This window comes from Homarus americanus, unplaced genomic scaffold (genome assembly GCF_018991925.1).
Source record: "Homarus americanus isolate GMGI-L3 unplaced genomic scaffold, GMGI_Hamer_2.0 scaffold50377, whole genome shotgun sequence".
NCBI classification, from domain to species: domain Eukaryota; kingdom Metazoa; phylum Arthropoda; class Malacostraca; order Decapoda; family Nephropidae; genus Homarus; species Homarus americanus.
The window spans coordinates 11,675-33,222 of NW_024713496.1; the positions used below are offsets into that span (position 1 = coordinate 11,675).

Sequence of the window (21,548 nt, forward strand, 5' to 3'; positions counted from 1 at the left end):
GTTTTAACCTATTATAACCAAAACTTAACAACCCTTGCCTTACCAAGTCTAATCTAACCATAGTGTAGCCATTGTTAAGACTTGTTAGTTAATATAAGTCACCTCACTCCTCGCCCATGTCACTGTTGTTTGTTTACTCCTAGCTACATGGACACACGCACACACACACACACACACACACCCACACACACACACACACACACACACACACAAGTTTTAAGTTCCAGGAAGAGTTAGCAACATGTTGTGGATTGTAATTGTGATGGAAGTGTATTAGAGGTACAGTACAATTTATCTAATCAAGGTGGTTTGTGTCCACAGACGGAGCTGTCCCAGGCCCTGCAGCAGCTGTCGAGAAGGCGAGGGCTGCCACAGTTCATCCACACCCTAAGACTTTCTCAGATGAGGTCCACGTGAGTGACTTAATCTGTATTTTACTTTCATTTGTTTGTATTGATAAGCTGTATCTGGATACAAGCTGTTGTATTATATTGAATAGCGTGTGTACCTGTTATTACCATTCTCGTGTAGACGTTTTGTATTGGATTTGTTTCTCGTACTGTAGGTCAGAAATACTCATATATAAAATCTTAAACAAATGCCTCTATATTGAGAATGTGTACATAGTTAACCCAAAATCATGCTTAAAGTTAGATAGAGTGAAATAACTTGCTGCATCATAATGAAACCACCCATTAACAAAGTCACACTGGCAGGGTAACTGTCGGGAAGTAGAGGGAGTGATAGTGGCCCAGGTGGACGCCTGGTGGAGGCACTACAGGTCGCCGCACTGACCTCATCAACTGGGTCAGGAGACAGCGAGATACCAAGGTCAGTAGCTCCTTCAGCTTAGCTCTTACTTTTTATGCTCATGACATTAGTTGCCTGATGAGTAATAATAAAATTCTACTGTACTGTATTGTCTTTATTGTGTACGATATTTCCTGCACAGAAGTTAGTTTATCCTCAGGTGATCGTTGACATTAATAAGCTGTGATTATTTTATAGAAACTTCAAGTGTTGACCTTTAAGCAAGAGATGATCATTTGTATTGAGTTCTTCCTTACCACATGCTCTCACTGAACATATAAATGCTGTTACTTATAGGAGCCGTGTGGTAAGGAGGAGGTGAAGGGAAGTGAAGTCTTATAATTCCCTCTAAATCTCTTTGATACAGGTTCATGCACTGAGAGAACAAGTACAGGACTACACCCACACCCTACAGTCTACCACGGCCACCATCCACTTCTGTATCGAGGCTCTCAAGGAGTCTGACCCAGCATCATTCATGGAGGTGAGAGGCAGGATAATTCTCAATGGTTGCTCAGTCATGGCATTTAAAATTATATATATTTATTTTATTAATTTGTGTATTTATTTATTTAATATTTTTTTTTTTTTACGGAAATGAATACCAAATTTTCTTGGCTAAATCCTGAATATTATGATAGAGGACTGCAGTTAACAAGTCATAATTAACCCTTTGTTTATTAAATGTTTGAGTTTATCAAGTGGTTCCAATACTTAAGTCAGTGTAGTGAAAGATGGTCTGACTCTTTTGATCATAGGATATAGCCAGGCACCTGTTACTGCCTCTTATTATAAAGAATTACCGTAGGTTTTATGAGGGTGTTTATGAGCCAAGTGGGATGGTATTAACCCCTTGTGTATAGGCCCCATCTGAGGCTGAATACAATCATCTCACGTTAGCCAAATAAAATATCACAAATAACGTCCTGTAGTGAAGGAGTTAATAGCACAGACCTGTAATACAACATGGAAGATTAAAGTGAGAAAAAATGACAGAACATGGATGGAACTTTTTCTAAAAACTTGTGGTAAGGTGTTCATGCATTACTCTGTGTTTTGGGAGGATTATTGCCACTTACTGTATTACTGCACAGTATTTAAATGTTAAAGGGATTATGATTCTAACTTTGACTTGTATACTTTATGTCTGACCTTTTGAGGCAACTTGTATAGTATTGAGACTTGCCTTACAGAATTAAAGTAACTACTGTACCATTGATTTACTCATTCATGGCCGTTTTAGGTGGAAATTAATGCCAAACACGTAAGGTGACGTATTTCTTCTTGTAGGCATTGTCGTTTTATCTCTTTCTGTGTTCTTTATATATTTATTACACGGTAACTCTAAATGTTACTGTGAATGAAGAAGAGCTCGAGGTGTTGTGTATTGTGATATGGATTTAGAAATGGGTTCATAGGCTGTTACAATAGCTTCTTACCTCACTTGTACAGTTTATTGAAGGTCTGTCACATAATGTATTCTACCTGTTGTATATTGGAGGTCATAGGAGCTGCAGACAACATTGTAGGTGCTGTAGTTATGTTTGTTGTTTTCCTACAGTATGTGTTGGGGTGTCCACTTTTGGGGAGGGGATTATTCCACCTGGAGGCAAAAATATAATAATAATAATAATAATAATAATAATAATAATAATAATAATAATAATAATAATAATATAGTAATAATAATAATGATAATTAATAAATATGATAATAAATAAAATAATAATAATAATAATAATACTGTAATAATAATAAACCATAAATAATAAAAAATAAAAATAAATCTAGAGTGAGAAAGGACATACCCTGTACGTTATGTATGTTGTGTTATCAAAGTAAAAAAGTATTGAGACCCTGCAATTGTGTGTAAATGAGGCAGAAAGTCAGATCATCAACCTGGGACTTGGTCACATTTGGCTTCAGGGTCTACCATTAGACAACACATTATGCTTCCAATATCTTCCCAGGCAGTATACCCCCTGTTTTGGTAGCTGCCTACTACCTACTACCTACATACAATACTTGTTTTGGTAATTGGCAGGTTATGTTGTTAGCTACTACAAGATAAGTTGGTAATTTATTCAATACAGTTTTCTTGTAACTTTAGTTTTGATTTCTGGTAGGTACAGTACACTCCTAATACTGTATTATCTTCCTGTATCTATGTCTTGGATCTTATTGTATTTTCAGGTGGAGTTTTTGTATTGCTCTTATGTTGTGGATGATTCACATGAGATGTACAAGATATTTAAGTGGATGTAGTGTATTTACAGCTTGTTCAAAATCACAAAGTTAGTGTCTGGCTGAGAGGTACTTTTGTCCAATTTATTAGGCCAGTACACAACCAGTCACCCCAATCAGGGAAGTGAGTGCCAGAAAGAAGTTACCCCAAAAGTCTTCCTCCTTTCCTGTGTTCCTCAGGCTCAGGAAATCTTAGAGGAGCGGTGGTAATACGATGACTGGGACTGGGAGCAGTCCATGGTGCGGGCCCTAGAGTCCCTCCCTGTCTTCAACCTGACACTGGACGATAAAACTCTCTTAACTGCCATCCAGCAACTCACCTTCATCCAGCTCAAACGTAAGTGATGAGATTTATTTTTCTCAAATATATAGAAATATGGTCTTCAAAGTTTTTATGATATGGTTTGGGAACTTACGTGTGTGTGTGTGTGTGTATGTATATGTCTATGGGCCTAAAGATAGGTGTGTTAGGATATAAGTGACTATATCTCCGAACACCTGAATTTTTTGTACTTGTTTACCTGTAAGTTCATGAGTTCAAAGTTGTTGGCCTGACTCTTATTTTTAGGTTTATAGACATGCTGTAAATGTCCTCTTGACACACACATACAGGTTCCCAAAACAGTGTCATTTACCAACTTGAAAACCCTGATGTGAGAAGCATTCAGCTGTGGTCATCCTTAAATATTACAACATCAGAGTCAAGAGTCATGGCTATCTAGTATATACAGTAGAGGTTTTACTTCTTCACTTGAGAATATAAAACTAATGTTGGTAAAATGAGTTACTGTATTGACTGAAGAAAGTATCATCCATAATATTAACAAGTTACAGAGTATTACTAACATATCTCCACTTAGTAACACTTGCTATTGGGTGACTTGACTCCCAGTAGTTCTCTCATAATGGTAGTAGTTGTTTCATGAGTATGTATTTTAGTTATTTGATACAACACAGAGGTTAAAATGGTTTTCCTTCCATGCTATCCTAGGCCCAGTTGTTACTCAGCCACAGTCAGATGGCCAGGTGGGGAAACGTTACCCTTTCTTGTTGTTTTGCTTCATTGTGTTGGTGTAGTGTGTGTCCCAACCTGACTCTACCAGTGTCCCTTCAACTAGTTACACCAATCTCTTTAACTTGTACCAGAGAAATAATATTATTGTGTTGGATCTATCAGTACTGTATTTTCTAAAGTTACTGTGCTGGTGTTTATGATACAAACTTAAATTAGACCATATAGTATTCCACTTTATTTTTACTATGTACTGGTATAGTCAGACTGGGAGGTATTCTGCAATATTGAATTGGCATGCTTTATACATGAGATATATTTACAACTTTTATGGCTTATACACATAGTACAGCATCCCATAGTGTTGCCAGTATTGTTTACCTGCATTGTTATACCCAATACTCTTGGATTTAAGGCAGGAGGTACAGAATATTACAGGACTTTTCTGTTCTATTGGTTTGTCTGTCTTTTTCTCTTTCGTTTTATTATAACTATCTATTCATGTCTTGTGTTATTATTCTCTTTGGTCAATAAAAATACAAATTGAGGTTTGATTTCATGAGTGACTGCGGCCAGCTGTTGTGTTGTCCCGTAATCTGCCATTGAACCACAGAACTTTTGGTCCTCTTATAAGTTTCCACAAAAAATTCTATCCCACAAATAAGCTGTGTGAATGTCTCTAACTGTTGTTGTTGTAATGTTATTACCTACGCTCAACAATGAAGGTCTTTAATCGTGTGACAAAGTTAGTATACACTACTCCAACAATGATAAAAACTAATGAGAGATAGAGCTCCCTGTTCCTAACTCACTGGTTGATTGGAGAGATGACTTTCCCAGCTGCCTTTACTCCATTCATAGTTTGGCTCCCAATCAACTGGTCCCACTCCACTTATGTGTCATCCAGTCATCATCCACTAACCACCAACACAGTGGATGACCAGTTCAGGGTCATGGTAGTGTTTGTTAGGTCCTCATGGTCCTGTACATGCTGGTACAGGTATTCACATACATGTTTCTGCTGTACCTTCATCTCCATCCCACCCAAACTTGATAGCAGGATTATGCAGCCAGTGTCTAGTACTGTAAGGAAAATTTGAAGGTTTCTAATTATATCTGTACAGTTAAACATGGCAGTATGTTGGTTAGACTTTCAATTTGTTGGATTTTTATCAGTGAGATGTAATTTATTTCACTGATACAGCTGATGTTTTCCCCTTATCATAACAGCAGATAATAAGCTTCATTAATTTTTGTTGTTGTTTCAAGAATTGTTATCATCCTCTCGCCTTTACAGTCTTGGGAACCTGAATAATTATCTCCATTACCATTTATTGCCATATGTATGCTAGTGTATGTTAACCATGATCACCTGATGGCAGCTCTTGCAGTCTTTCTTGTCAGGTTCTTGTCTCTGAATATGCTATGTGTCTCATAGGCCTGAAAAGGATATTGTAATGTTGTCCCTCCTGTGCTGTTCCTGGACACACACTTCAAATATTATACACAGATATGTTCTTACAAAGTGGAGGTTTAGTCAGTCAGGATTTAGTCAGTCAGTGGAGGATTTAGTCAGTCAGTGTAGGATTTAGTCAGTCAGTGGAGGATTTAGTCAGTCAGTGGAGGATTTAGTCAGTCAGTGGAGTTTAGTCAGTCAGTGGGATTTAGTCAGTCAGTGGAGGATTTAGTCAGTCAGTGGAGGATTTAGTCAGTCAGTGGAGGATTTAGTCAGTCAGTGCAGGATTTAAATCAGTGGCAGGATTTAGTCAGTCAGTGGGGGGATTTAGTCAGTCAGTGGAGGATTTAGTCAGTCAGTGTAGGATTTAGTGGGTTATTAATGAAAAGTAGGATTCCATCACCATAAGGCATGAAGGGTTTGTGAGCCCCACAAGAGCCATTCCTTTATTATTACTTGTTGGTGGAAGCTTATATAATTGTTTGATGTGATTATACTACAAATGGGGATACAGGTATTACTGTAATTGATTTGATGTTTTGTCAACAGTCACCCAACCATGTTTATTTAGTGAAATGGCCACCCAACTATGTGTTTATTTAGTGAAATGGCCACCCAACCATGTTTATTTAGTAAAATGGCCACCCAATCATGTTTATTTAGTAAGGTGACCACCCAACATGTTTATTTAGTAAGGTGGCCACCCAACCATGTTTATTTAGTAAAATGGCCACCCAATCATGTTTATTTAGTATGGCCACCCAATCATGTTTATTTAGTAAGGTGGCCACCCAATCATGTTTATTTAGTAAGATGGCCACCCAATCATGTTTATTTAGTAAGGTGGCCACCCAACATGTTTATTTAGTAAGATGGCCACCCAATCATGTTTATTTAGTAAGGTGGCCACCCAATCATGTTTATTTAGTAAGGTGGCCACCCAATCATGTTTATTTAGTAAGGTGGCCACCCAATCATGTTTATTTAGTAAGGTGGCCACCTAACATGTTTATTTAGTAAGATGTACACCATCATGTTATTTAGTAGGTGGCCACCCGATCATGTTTATTTAGTAAGGTAACACTTTAATTTGGGTAGGTCACCTATATACCCAGACCCTACTAACACTTTACAGAAGAAAGATGTGTGATGCTTCTCTTGGTGTGTGTGTTGTAGGTAGAGCTGCACACATCATGGTTCTCGTGTTTGTGAGTTGTCAGACATAAAGAACAAGTGATGGGTGCTCTACAGGCCTTACACCCTTAGTTATGTAGTAATGCGTAAGCAGACCTGAAGAGCTTGTGTGACAGTATTAGATTAATTACTTGAAAGGCTAGTGGGATGATGGCTTAAGTTGTGTGACAATATTAAGTTAATTACTTGGATGGCTAGTGTGATGGTGGCTGTGTATTAAATCGTATTGGTTGAAGTGATCTTTTTAATGTGATAACTTTATTTGAAAATTATTTGATGATATTTTTAATAAACCACCTGATAGCTTTAGTGCAGTGGGTGTGGCTATGATTATAAGCTTATGATTGATTGTACTGTATTGAGTTTTTCTTCTAAGGTAATACAGTGTTTTTCTCTCCTATTAAATTGATATGTAGGTCACAAACGCATGGAATACTGAAATACCGCACTATACTTAATAGGAGATGTTATGAGACAGTCTCCCAAAAGGCCCAGGTAGTTTTTGTTGATAACTTGCGTTTTGCAGCCCCCGCACCCCGTCCATGATCCCAGAGGAGTGTAGTGCCGAGAACAACAGTGTGACCATCGCGGGCTCCTCACCCCACCTCCTGTGTCACCGGCTACACCCTGGAGATAGATGATGGCTCCAATGGGCCCTTCAGGGTGAGTTAGATTGTGTCTGTGTTACCTGTCTGTCTCCCATCATACTCCTCCTCTCCTTCTGTGGATGGGTCAAGAATGGTTGGAAATAATCTGGTACAAAAAGTGTAGAAAGCCAAACTAGTACAGTAGGTGGAACATCACACGGTTTCTTCATATCCTGAACGTGAAACCAAAACATACAGACAGTAGTGAGTTAAGGAGGGATGAGGTGATGTGCTACAGTACAGTACTTGTATCAAAGGCAGAAGGTACTACATTATGTACAGTGCCAGAGAATAGACACTATTGTATTAATAAACACCAGAAAAAGCCTTCATTAAAGGCATCACATTAGGTTTCTAAAGTTTTAGTATTTAATATTTGAAACTGGTTAGTTGTATTAATCCATTTGGGTAACTGTTACTTTACAGTACAGTATACTGTACATAGTTTGCCAAAATCAACAATATTTAGAATGAATGTAACACCTGAATCCAAAAGGTACTCTATTAGTATAGTTTATAAGAAACTACTATGTCAGTAGACCTAAAGAAACCAACAGGGTAATACAACACCCAACACACCAGCTGCTACTGAATTAATTTCAATATTCAGTAGACCTAAAGTTATTGAGTTAATACAACAGATTAAGTACTGTACTACAGTATTGTATTAATACTGCATGTCCAACACACCAGGTGCTATTGCATTAATACACAACCCAACTGATCGTCTACTTTATTACTACAACATCCAGCAGACCATATAATATTGTCTGTATAGTAGCTCCCAAAGACATTTTTAGTGAGGTAATCTAGTAATGTTCCAACAGTGTAGGAAAGTACAATGTACATAGAGTGCATAAACAATACCATAATTGTGTTAGTCTGGTTTTCCTGCATCATCCACATGGAAACAAAGAGCTGGACCAGATGGATGTGTATTATGATGCCACATTGGTACTGTCCACCACCAAGCAGGCAGCTGACACCACCAAGACAACACCCTTTTAATTTCAATGATTATTATGTTGCTTGTAACGTGAACCCAGAGTTGAGTGACCAATAAAAGTTGACTTGGAAGTAAATACCTTGTGTGCTTCCATCAGTGTTATGTTTGCAACTGATGATCCAGGTACAGTAATTATTTTGGCATTAGGCATCAGGTCATTATAGAGGGAACCACTTTGTTGTGACACATCAGATGCTGTTGTCATGTGTCAGCAGCAAAGGTGTACAGTACCTGTAATTGTATTCTTAATCATCCAACAGACTGGATGTTATTGAATTAATACAACTTAGACAAATCAGAGGCTATTGTATAACTAAACATTAAGATACCTAATACTATATTAATACAACATGCAGGACACCAGAGGCTAGTGTATTAATACAACATGCAGGAGACCAGAGGCTAGTGTATTAATACAACATGCAGGAGACCAGAGGCTAGTGTATTAATACAACATGCAGGAGACCAGAGGCTAGTGTATTAATACAACATGCAGGAGACCAGAGGCTAGTGTGTATTAATACAACATGCAGGAGACCAGAGGCTAGTGTATTAATACAACATGCAGGAGACCAGAGGCTAGTGTATTAATACAACATGCAGGAGACCAGAGGCTAGTGTATTAATACAACATGCAGGAGATCAGAGGCTAGTGTATTAATACAGTACAGTACATCATATATGGAGTATACAAGAGGAGGAACATTATTTTAGATCCCTACAGAGGAGTTGTGTATAAAGGTGGAAGAACAAATGGATTTGAGTTCCCCTGTTGAGTGTTCTTCATGGATAGTCACTCAGTTTATTATGTACAGTCACCTGCATCTTATACATGGTACAGTGGCTGGTGTGTTTTTTGAGTAGTGGCAATTGTGGAATGCTTCTAGCTTCTTTATTCTGACTATTATTGTGTGGTTTCTTAGGAGCCATTCTGGGAGTTTTAATACAATGTAAACAAACACAGTTGCCACATCTCACAAAACATGCCAGCCACTGTGCCTTGATGGCTCATTCTAATTATTTTTTTTTTTACTGTTTTAGGAAGTGTACACAGGAGGGAGACAGTTTGCACCATCGATGGTTTGCACTTCAACTCCATCTACCGAGCCAGAGTGCGAGCCTTCAACAACACAGGAATTCCCCTTCTGAACCATTGTGTTTGCAGACAGCTGAAGGTAAAAGGATTGTATTGTATTGGGTTCTGTTTTGTGTTGGATATTACGGCATGCTGGTGGTAAGGATGATACTACAGTGTTTAAAGGAGGTAATGAAAGGAAAAACAGATTTTGAAAGTATTTTATTTAGTTAAGAACATAGAATACCATTGCAAATGAAATAATTTTAGATGTGAAAATGAGAGGTGATGAAGCCATACTAATTATGGCTTTGTATAAGAAACATTGTGATGGTAGTGAATAGATTAGGTTGTTAAGCTTCACTAATGTCAAACAGAGCCACAGTACAGTACACTGTGTTTACTCTGGTGATGATTCTCTTCACAGTTTCCTCTCATCTGTGAGTCTGTGTCTCTTCTCACTGTAGATCTTAAATCCATAGTCATTTAATATATTAATTAAGGGTTGGCCAATTTAAACCAATAGATTAAACCATAAAAAATTAACTCTGCTCTCATTCTTGGTTTTTAATAAATTTGTCTTGGTTTTTATTACTTACAGATGTTTTTAATGATTTATAGTAGATTTGGAAAAGCCTATGATAGGGTGAAGAGAAAAGCATTGTAGGAGGCATTACAAAGTGTATGGGGTGGGAGGAAGGCTATTAAAGGCAGTAAAAGCATTCTATGAGAACAGCTGGGTAACAATAATAGTAAATGGGAATGAGTGAAACATTTGAAATATATAGGTGTTATGTCCCTGGTTGTGAACTATTATACACTGGTGAAAGTGGTGATAATAAGCTTTCTTACATGGCTGAATAAATGGGAGCATAGTTGCCACTTTCCAATATAACTGGTCACTGCATCTGTGTATGGTTGGGCTCTGATTCTAAAGTCAGATCACATATTATATGGGTTCAGGGGAGCCAAGTTGCCACTGCCTATCTCCCCTCCCTCCCTCCCTCCCTCCCCAACAGTACCTTTTCACAGTGATGTATTGAGATGGAAAAGAGTATAAATGATTGTTAAATCATCCTGAACATAATGTTTAAAATTAATAGCATATTAAAGAGTTATAAAAGGACTTAAAAATACTTAAAACTTATTAAAACAAACATAATAGCATTAAAAGATAATTATAATTGAGCCAATGTTTCTTAATAAACCAGTGGGTTTTGCCAACCCTGCTGTGCCCATATGTTATAAATCACTTTTATATACATTTTCTTGCAAATATAAACTATCATGACTAAATAAAGACGTTAGTTTTCACTTTCCAAACAAATGTCGTTTGACATAAAAAATACGCCCGACCTAATACTGTACAGTACTGTACCTTGATTTTCGGCACTTGGGGTCATACCATGGATTTTGTTCAAGTTTCATACAAAGGCACAACTTTACATGATGATTAAAAGTCTGGTTTCACAAATTAATTATTCGACAGTAATTAGTGTTAATTAATGACCTTTGAAATAATTATAGATACTAATTAGAATACAGTGAGTTTTGCTATAACGGCGTGTTTTGACAATTAACATAGCGATTTATGAATAGAGGAACGATGTTTGTCTTAGCGAACGCTTGTTTGCTGGCTTTGCTTACTATTTCTCCAATTTTGTGGTATTAACTGTGAATATGGTAAAGAAGAATATCTCAAGAAGCGTTCTGTTGATGCATTCAGTGATGATCGAAAAGAAAGGCTATAACACTTGAAGAGAAGCTCGATGTTATCAACCTCAAAATCACCCTTCTCCCCATCAAGTTATATTCATATTTCTTCACAGTAAAGTGTTACGTTTACTGTATGATTTAATTATTAGATATGAATGTAACATTTATTCAGACTGTGCTAACCTTTGTGTTAGGCTAACTACTAAAATTTTTCGATTTGAGTAGTAATCTGCACCTAACCCTATTTTCTCCATATGCCCTGTTATTTCTATTACTGAATTTCTATAACACAATGTTTTACAAGAACACAACTATCGCGTTATAGAAGAACTGACTGTACTGTACTGTACAGGTTGTACCTCTAGTCCGGCAACCTCGGGACCTGACTGGTGCCAGACCATGGAAATTTCGGACCTTGAAATTACCCTTTTCCTGGATAGTTAGTGACTTGTGCATACACTTGGAAGCACTAGCACCACTTTCACTGCCTCGTGGTCTCTCTGAAGACATATTGAAGGGTTAAATGTTGTACAGTAGGTTCTCAAACTTAGCAAATTTTAATTCAACGTTTTTATTTGGACACAAAACTGCACAATTAAAATTTCGACGAGTTTTGTGCCACCACTTTCAGACGTGCACAATTGTGTAAATAAAGCCATTTCTCTATGTACAAAACATTCATTATTGTTTATTACTGAATGTCTTTTGATTGAATTAATGTTTATGTGTGCAAAATGAACAATACAATTCATTAATAATACGTAAAATATTAAAACACACGGAGGCGACACAGCATTGTTTTCGTTGTTTACAAAACAGTGACTGACTGGTTCTACATATAAAACTGAAGAAAATAAGACCTGGTTGTAGCTGTAAAAAAATTAATATGATTGTTTTAAATAATGTTATTTAATGTTAATAAATTGAACAATGGAAGTAGCTAACCATTAATGGTAAAAAAAAAAGAGAGATCACATAAAGTGCACACATGTAAAACATAGTCATTATCTACATAAGAATATGAAAGCAACACTTATTTACTGTTCATATATATTTTAATTAATGTTTCTGAATTTAAAAACAAAATTCTACCCACCAGTGGTGGTAAAGTTGAAAACATAAAAACAGAAGAACTTTTCTGTGTTGTTTTAAGTTTTATTTAACTTTATCTGTGTTATTTTTGTTGGTTTATTAGGATGTTGCTTTATTACAGGTAGTAATTCGCCAAAAAAGTAGGGTAAATAAGGCCAAATTCATCGAAAGTACCAGACTCAAATTAATTTTCTCCATGGGCAAACTAAACGTTCAACCACGAGAGTTTCGACCACAGAATGCCGGACTAGAGAGGTACAACCTGTATTTACAATAATAAACCAATTATGCTGTGCCTTTACTTCACATGAAATGTTATACTGTATTGTAATGTGTTATTTAGTTTGGAGATATTTCATGTGACTTAAAATGATATGCATAAGACAATTAAAACAATATGAATATACAGTAGTTTGTTAAGGCTTCTTCATGTGCCTTGTAAATTACTGAGGTCTGTCCGAAAGTATCAGCCATTTACTATTAAAAAATATTCTACCTAGGACAATGGCCTTAGTCCCCTTCAAAGTACTCCTTGGGACCACACACCTCTCAGCGTCCCTTCCACTTTTCAAAACAGTCTGCAAACTTTTTCGATCTCCATCAGCTGTTGCGCTTGCATTCTCTTAATCTCGTCCACGTCTGACACTTTCAACGGCGATTTTAGCTTTGAGAAAAGCCAGAAGTCGAGGGAGCCAAATCTGGGCTGTCGGGCTGAGAGACCTGGGTGATGCGATGTTTTGCCAAAAACCTGCACGAGACGGACTAAATGGCAGGCGCTTTGTCATGATGAAGCTGCCAGTCACCACTTGCCCACAGCTGTGCCGCTTTTTCTTATCAGATTCCTCAGCCGGCGAAAACTCTCGATGTAGTACTCTTCGCTATTGTTTGGCCTGGACGAGATTAAGGAGAATGCGACGTAGGCAGCTGATGGAGGTCCCAAGGACTTTGCAGACTGTTTTGAAAATGGGAAGGGCTGGAGAAGTGTGTGAGGTCCCAAGGGAAGTACTGAAGGGACGGGCATCATTGTCCTAGGTAAGGTATTTTTTAATAGCAATGGTGGATACTTCTTCCGACAGACTTCTGTGATATGAATTGTCAGAAATCAGCAAGGTAGCTTTTCATGTGATATGTTGTGCAACACTGTACTGTATATCTCAGATGGAATATTGATAGGTAATTTTTTCTGTACACTAGGCCTTGCACAAACAGCAATAAAATGAGTACACCATCAGGTGCTTGCTGAAGGAACAAGCCTACAGTGGACTAGAGTCCCGCCAAAGAGGTGGGGGCAACTCACTAGCTGCTGATACTGTACTAAGAATTCAGGATCAACACCTGTCTCACAATCCTGCATCAAGCAGAAGGCTTGTAGATACATGGAAAAAATATTTCATGGAAATGTAATAATAATCACAAATATTGGATTTTTATATATTGTATGGATTTCAAAAGGTGTCAGCTACGACTATACTGTATGTATATGGCTGACCTGTTTTATTTTTTAAGTTAAACAGTATAAAAATTTTTTTGCAGTTGCTTGGTTCACCTTAGAGTCCAACCACCTCGACCACACACTGTCTGAAAATGGCTTCACTATTTGTGACTCTTATGAGCAACCGAGTGGCTCTTGGAAGTGTTGGTTCCCAGGGCGTCCACTACTGGGAGTTCAAGATTGAAAAATATGATGGAAATGCTGACATTGTTTTGGACTGTCAAGAGTTGATATCTGCAAGGAGATGATATTGGTAAGTACTGTTCAGTTGTGTCGTAATACCTTGTACTGAAGTGTTTATTGCACACTCTTACTATTAGTGTAGTGAGGACTATCAGTAATGTGTGGTATGAATAGAACTCATCATTCATTGGTGTTTACAAGTGTTAGATTTTTACACATGTTGTACTAAATAACTTTGATGAATAATATAAACAACATGGAAAAAAAAACCAATGTACTGTACCTGGGTATACCAAATTTTGTGCTTAGTGAGAATGACTTTTGCAGGTAAATGTGAGGCAGTTGGAGCATGTACATTGACAGCGAGCGATCTTGGCTGATGCACGGGCGAGAACACTCAACCGTCCACTGGAGGGGTGCGGACAGGGACACTGTAGGACTGTTGCTCAATCTACCTGAAAAGACACTTAGCTTCTATGTTAATGGGGAGTTACAGGTAAGTTTTGTAGGTTTTTCCACACACACACACACACACACACACACACACACACACACACACTACTACTACTACTACTACTACTACTACTACTACTACTACTTACTACTACTACTACTTTGTTGTCACTCGGAATTGAGTATGAGCGATCATCCAGTTATGAAACAATAATATGAGTTATTCAGGATGTCACCTTCGTTGGTGAGGTTTGAGGTGACTAGAGAGACCCGATATGGACCTGCAGAGTTGTTCACAGATGTTGCCTACGTGGAGGCTACATCTAGTGCGGGAGGAGGTGGCAACATATCGCTGGCGCTTGTCTGCCTGGGTATGCAGTTGGGCTAACTCGAAAGTAATGACACTCATGTGGTGCTCCTCCAGCTGGTGTGGAATAATAGTCTCCCAGGTGAGGGGTCGATTTTATACTTTTTCAGGTTTGTTTTAAGACTATCCTTATACCTTTTCACAGCCGCGTCAGCTTTACGTTACCATTCGTTAGAGACTGTAAAGTAGCTGCTTTGGCAGTCTACTGTCGTTTATGAGAGTAACATGGCGAGTCCAATGTAGTTGTTCATGGATAATGGTAGCCGCATGCTCTTACAGTTGGTGTCAGCGAGAATACTGGCATTTGTTCTCTTGTCTTCCCAGCGAACTCGGGATGGAACGAGACTACATTGGTGAAAGTTTTCGTGCTTTGAGGTGCCTCCTGTATGTGACCCATGTCTCACTGCCATATAGTGGTAGGAGGACCACTGCTTGATATATCGTGTAACTTTGGAGATATCAGCCCCTACAGCTGAAAGAACGGGTATGATTCTGCCAAAGGCTTGAGATACACATCTGATCTGATGCTGAATCTCTCATTGTTGTCCGTGGTGGACAGGTGAGCCAGGTACTGGAATGGGTAGCATTAGAGAGGTAGTACCATTAAGCTGCATGGATGGTGGTGTGGCTGAACCAGGGGCAGGCTGAAAGAGAATCTGAGTCTTAAGTGCATTCATCTCAGGGCTGAAGTGTGCATCACGCATTCGCGAGGTATTCAGGATCTTCTGTAGGTTTTGTTTGGGAGCGACTAGTGTGAGGTTATCTGCATCGAAGTTCAGTGATGGACTCAGCTGACAACTTTGTTCCTGCCTGGAGTTGTCTTATGAAAAAGTCCTTCATGGTACTTGATGTCCACCCCGCCAGCAAATTGGCACTGGCACGAGTAAGGAAGGCAGCCAAGACCATAGAAGAGAGAGTTGGTGCCACTACACATTCTTGTTTTCCCATGGGTGGGTAGAACTCAGACTGTGCCATTGTGCAGGACACTGCCGTTCATGCCATCACGGAGTTGCCTCACAATGGTGATGAATTTTGTGGGCAGCCAAACAGTTGAGGGTCCGCCAGAGGGCTTCCCTGTTGACCGAGTCGAAGGCCTTGTAAGGTCGATGAAGGCCATGTACAGGTCACGACTCTGTTCTCTGCACTTTCCTGTGTCTGGCAGAGCAAAGATCATGTCAGTGGTGCCACTTGATGGTCTAAAGCCACATTGAGATGCTGGGTGAAAGTTTTCTGCCTCTGGAAGAAGTCTGCTAGGAGGACTCGGACAATAATCTTGCCAGCTACGGGAGCAGTAAGATCCCACGGTAGTTGCCACAATCTGACCGTCTCCTTATTCTTATAAATATTGACGATGGAGGCATCTTTAATAGCTTGGGATTTCCGCCTTTTCCCATATATTCTCCAGGAGAGAGTGGAGACGGCTGGTAAGCAGAGGTCCTCCTGCTTTATACACTTCAGGGATTCCATCAGGCCCTGTGGCTTTGTTATATTTCATCTGCTTGATGGCAGTAGCTACCTCTTCCAGGGATGGAGGATAGCTGAGATGGGTCAGCTCTGGGTGTTGAGGACCTCCTGGGTGTTATAGGGTTTGATGATGAGAAGTATGATAAGCTGGATGATGTCTGCAGTGATTTGATTTTATGTGAGGCAGGAGCACAAGCTGCAACCTCACATCTTGCCTCCTTTTCCTGATCCAATGGTGCAAGTAGTTGCAATGACTATGGAGAGAGGAAGAGAGAGAGAGTTGCAATGGACTGCCGATAGCCTAGCTTGTTGGGTTTTGCCTTAGTAGTCTGTCTATCATGCATTGCCTTCATCCACTGGTATAGTCAGGTTCCTATGGTGGTCACCTCTTCCGCTTACGCTGCTGGGTCTTATTGGAGCTCTGTAAACATGTCTGCATGATGCGGGCCCACTGCAGATTTTTCGTTTGGAGTTTCCCCAGCCTTACACCTACCAGAGTTCTGCAAGGCAGCGGACAGTGGTTGGTAGGTGCCAGGGAGTGTCCACATGTCATTGGGCCTATGCATTGTCCCTCTGGGGCCCACTGCTGCTCTTAGATCCCCTACTGGTCTAGCCTGGCCCACAGGCACCTGTGTTCCAGTGCCACTGAGTCTTGAAGGTGAAGAGGCTGTGTACTGATAGGGAAGACTTACAGGTTGCTCTTTTCACCACGAGGGCTAGCCAGCGCGTGTAGCTGAAAGCTAGAGGAAGCTAGCAGTGCTCACACACACACACACACACTATAATAATTTGTATGTTCAATTCATGTTCCTTCTTTTATCAGTAATGAAAGTTGTTAAATGACTACGTCTTTAGCGTAATAAGTCATTTTTGTCCAATGTATATTTTCAGCCTTCAGGCTGCCGACTTCAATAAACCATTAATTATTATTATATATTACACAGAGATACCCACTTAACCTGTCATTGAAATGTAGGAGAAAAGTCACTACATAAGTTATAAAAAACATTATACAACTAGGGACCATTATTCTGTAGAAAAGATGATAAGTTCATTTTAGTTAGAATATGCATCCCAACCCAAACTAACTGTTGTTAATGGCATTTAAATAAATTGTCTATTTTCCTAGTCCAAATTTTGACTATTTTCCTGTGACTTTAATTTATTAGAGAAATGGAAAGTGAACAGAAAAGTGATTTCATATCCTGTATCCATATTGTATAGTTAGATCCTGTGTGTGTTAATAATATAATAATAATAATAATAATATTAATAATAATAATAATAATAATAATAATAATAATTAACAGTTTATTGAAAGAGCATGGCAGCTGGAAGGCTGAAAATATAGTTACATAATTGGAAATACTTGATTTACAAATAATATACAAGTAACATAAGTGATACAAATATGATATATATAATAATTAGGTGGGGAGAAGCTCAAAGTACAGGGTATTTCAACATAGTGACAGTGCAGAAACTAAGAGCGATGGGATTGAACAAACTGGTTGATTACAAGTTATTGATAATTTTTACAATGGTTGGGACTGGGCTGTTCTTATTACGATCAGTTTGTGCTGTGGCTGGATGTGCGTGTGGTGTCGAACAGCAATTCTTGGACGAGGATCTCGGGTGGTAGTAGGAGCCGGTGTTGAGGATGTGTGTGTATACAGTGAATTTGATGAAGGAAATTTAGCAAAGCACGTCACTGAAGGCATTATATACCTGTACTATATGCTAAAAAAACACTCATAATTACTGTATCTGTGTAAATATCAGGACGTGACCCATAACTACTTCATCATTTGTTTACTGCAAAGCCTGGGGATATTTTCGTTCAGTATAACAGAAGTACAAGTTATTTTAGGAGAAAGTTGTGTTAAACTCTTGTCTGCAGTGTCTCCTCTGAGCTGACGAAAATCATCTGGCATTAGCCGAATAAAATATGAAAGTGATGTCGCTGTAGTGAAGGTGTTAAAGGGATGGATTTAAAGTGTTCTGTGATTAAATACAATGAAATTAATAACCTAAGATGATGGCTTATATGTAGAGTTTTCTGTAGGGGAATCAGAGTCGAAAACTATGAACACTTGCTCACTGATCAAACACGTCAACACAACCATGACATTTATGAGAGCTAACCAGTGAACTAGTCTATAGACTGGATTCTACTAGTGCACAGTATAATAGTACAGTTGTTAGATGACTGGTGTACTGTAGAGGGATGGTAAATCACACGGTGTACTGTAGGGTGTTAGATGACAGCCGTCCGTGTACTGTAGGGTTCTTAGGACTTGTGGGGCCTGGTGTAGTAGGGTGTTAGATGACAGCCGCCTGGCGACTGTAGGTTGTTAGGAGGATGGGGCCTGTGTACTGTAGGGTGTTAGATGACAGCCGGGGCCTGTGTACAGGTTGTTAAGGGACTGGTGGGGCCTGGTGTATTGTAGGGTGTTAGATGACAGCCGGGGCCTGGCGTACTGTAGGTTGTTAGAGGATTGGTGGGCCTGGTGTACTGTAGGTGTTAGATGACAGCCGGGGCCTGGGTGTGTAGGGTGTTAGATGACAACCCGGGCCTGTGTACTGTAGGGTGTTAGATGACAGCCGGGGTCTGGTGTACTGTAGGTTGTTCGAGGACTGGTGGGGCCTGGTGTATTGTAGGGTGTTAGATGACAGCCGGGGCCTGGCGTACTGTAGGTTTAGAGGATTGGTGGGGCCTGTGTACTGTAGGGTGTTAGATGACAGCCGGGCCTGGTGTACTGTAGGTTGTTAGAGGACTGGTGGGGCCTGCTGTACTGTAGGGTGTTAGATGACTGGTGGGGCCTGGTGTACTGTAGGGTGTTAGATGACAGCGGGGCCTGGTGTACTGTAGGTTGTTAGAGGACTGGTGGGGCCTGTGTACTGTAGGGTGTTAGAGGACTGCTGGGGCCTGGTGTACTGTAGGGTGTTAGATGAGTGCCAGGGCCTGATGTACTGTAGGGTGTTAGATGACTGGTGGGGCCTGTACTGTAGGGTGTAGATGAGTGCCAGGGCCTGGTGTACTGTAGGGTGTTGAGGACTGGTGGGGCCTGCTGTACTGTAGGGTGTTAGAGGACGTGGGGCCTGTGTACTGTAGGGTGTTAGAGACTGCTGGGGCCTGGTGTACTGTAGGGTGTTAGAGGACTGCTGGGGCCTGGTGTACTGTAGGGTGTTAGATGAGTGCCGGGGCCTGGTGTACTGTAGGGTGTTAGATGAGTGCCGGGGCCTGGTGTACTGTAGGGTGTTAGAGGACTGCTGGGCCTGGTGTACTGTAGGGTGTTAGATGAGTGCGGGGCCTGTGTACTGTAGGTTGTTAGATGAGTGCCGGGGCCTGTGTACTGTGGTGTTAGATGAGTGCCGGGGCCTGTGTACTGTAGGGTGTTAGATGACTGGTGGGGCCTGCTGTACTGTAGGGTGTTAGAGGACTGCTGGGGCCTGTACTGTAGTGTTAGATGAGTGCCAGCCTGGTGTACTGTAGGTGTTAGATGACTGGTGGGGCCTGGTGTACTGTAGGGTGTTAGAGGACTGGTGGGGCCTGGTGTACTGTAGGTTGTTAGATGAGTGCCAGGGCCTGGTGTACTGTAGGGTGTTAGAGGACTGCTGGGGCCTGTGTACTGTAGGGTGTTAGATGAGTGCCAGGCCTGGTGTACTGTAGGTGTTAGATGACTGGTGGGGCCTCTGTACTGTAGGGTGTTAGAGGACTGCTGGGGCCTGGTGTACTGTAGGGTGTTAGATGAGTGCCAGGGCCTGTGTACTGTAGGGTGTTAGATGACTGGTGGGGCCTGTGTACTGTAGGGTGTTAGAGGACTGCTACTGGTGGGTGTTAGATGACTGGTGGGGCCTGCTGTACTGTAGGGTGTTAGAGGACTGCTGGGGCCTGGTGTACTGTAGGGTGTTAGATGAGTGCCAGGCCTGGTGTACTGTAGGGTGTTAGATGACTGTGGGGCCTGGTGTACTGTAGGGTGTTAGAGGACTGCTGGGGCCTGTGTACTGTAGGTGTTAGATGACTGGTGGGGCCTGCTGTACTGTAGGGTGTTAGAGGACTGCTGGGGCCTGGTGTACTGTAGGGTGTTAGATGAGTGCGGCCTGGTGTACTGTAGGGTGTTAGAGGACTGGTGGGGCCTGCTGTACTGTAGGTGTTAGAGGACTGGTGGGGCCTGTGTACTGTAGGGTGTTAGATGAGTGCCAGGGCCTGTGTACTGTAGGATAGATGACTGGTGGGGCCTGCTGTACTGTAGGTGTTAGAGGACTGGTGGGCCTGTACTGTAGGTTGTTAGATGAGTGCCGCCTGGTGTACTGTAGGTGTTAGAGGACTGGTGGGGCCTGGTGTACTGTAGGTGTGCTTGTCTTGTCGATGAAACCCATCTGCTGACATTTTAGTGGCAAATAACTGCAGCTACAGTATGTCATACAGCTCTTGTAATTCAAGAAGTATAAAAAACAAAGATGGCTGATCCACCCCAGGTGGTGCCCAGAATGCATTGTGGTAAACAAAATGATGTAATTATGCTTAGACCTTATTGTGTAATGATTACTTGGCAATCACAGAAATTATGCACCAACAGGGAACTAGAAAATATTGAGTTGTGTTTATATTGTCAGTAGGGATGTCTCTCGATAATATGTTTTTGTATAATTTAAGTGGTGCTTTGATCTTCAGTATAGAAAAGAGCCTCTGAATTTGGACACAAGTGAAGCCTACCAGAGGTCCGGGGTATTAGCATTACCGACTACCCTTTAGCTCTAGTTCTAAAGGTAGCAGAGATTGGTCAAGCTTTGGTCATATTTTGTAATTATTATTTTTTTTCTTTACAGGGACATTTATCTCTGACTGGAGTAAGTGGAGTTCTGTATCCAGCCATTAGCTTAAATAGAAGTGTGGTCCTGACTGTGCAGACTGGCCTAAACCTCCCAAGCACTACCTGGGTGTACCTCCTGATGCTGAGACATAGATGCAACATTCATACTATTATTAATATCTTTATTATTGTCTTATCTCCAATCTGATAGTTTAATTTGTTGTGTGAATTTTGTTACCCAAATCCAGTCATGTTTAATACATATGGATAAAATATATATATATTAACACAGTACTAGAAATTTTCCATTGTACTTAAGTTGATTAGATGATTTAAAATTTGTGTTTACTATCCATAAAGTAATAAGTTGCAGATTCTGATTAGATATAAGCATTCCTTTAGAGGACTACATTCTTGTCCATAATAATAATGTTTTACTGGTATTGTGAGCAGCAGTACCTTTAATACTGTCAGGAACATTGTGCTTCTTTGTTGCCAAGTACACTTTTCTTTATGATTG

The 21,548-nt window shown here is 40.2% G+C and overlaps 1 pseudogene; it reads left to right on the forward strand.

Moving 5' to 3' along the window:
• The first annotated feature begins 321 nt into the window (after positions 1-321).
• LOC121872205 lies at positions 322-21,236 on the forward strand (annotated as a pseudogene).
• Positions 21,237-21,548: the final 312 nt, after the last annotated feature.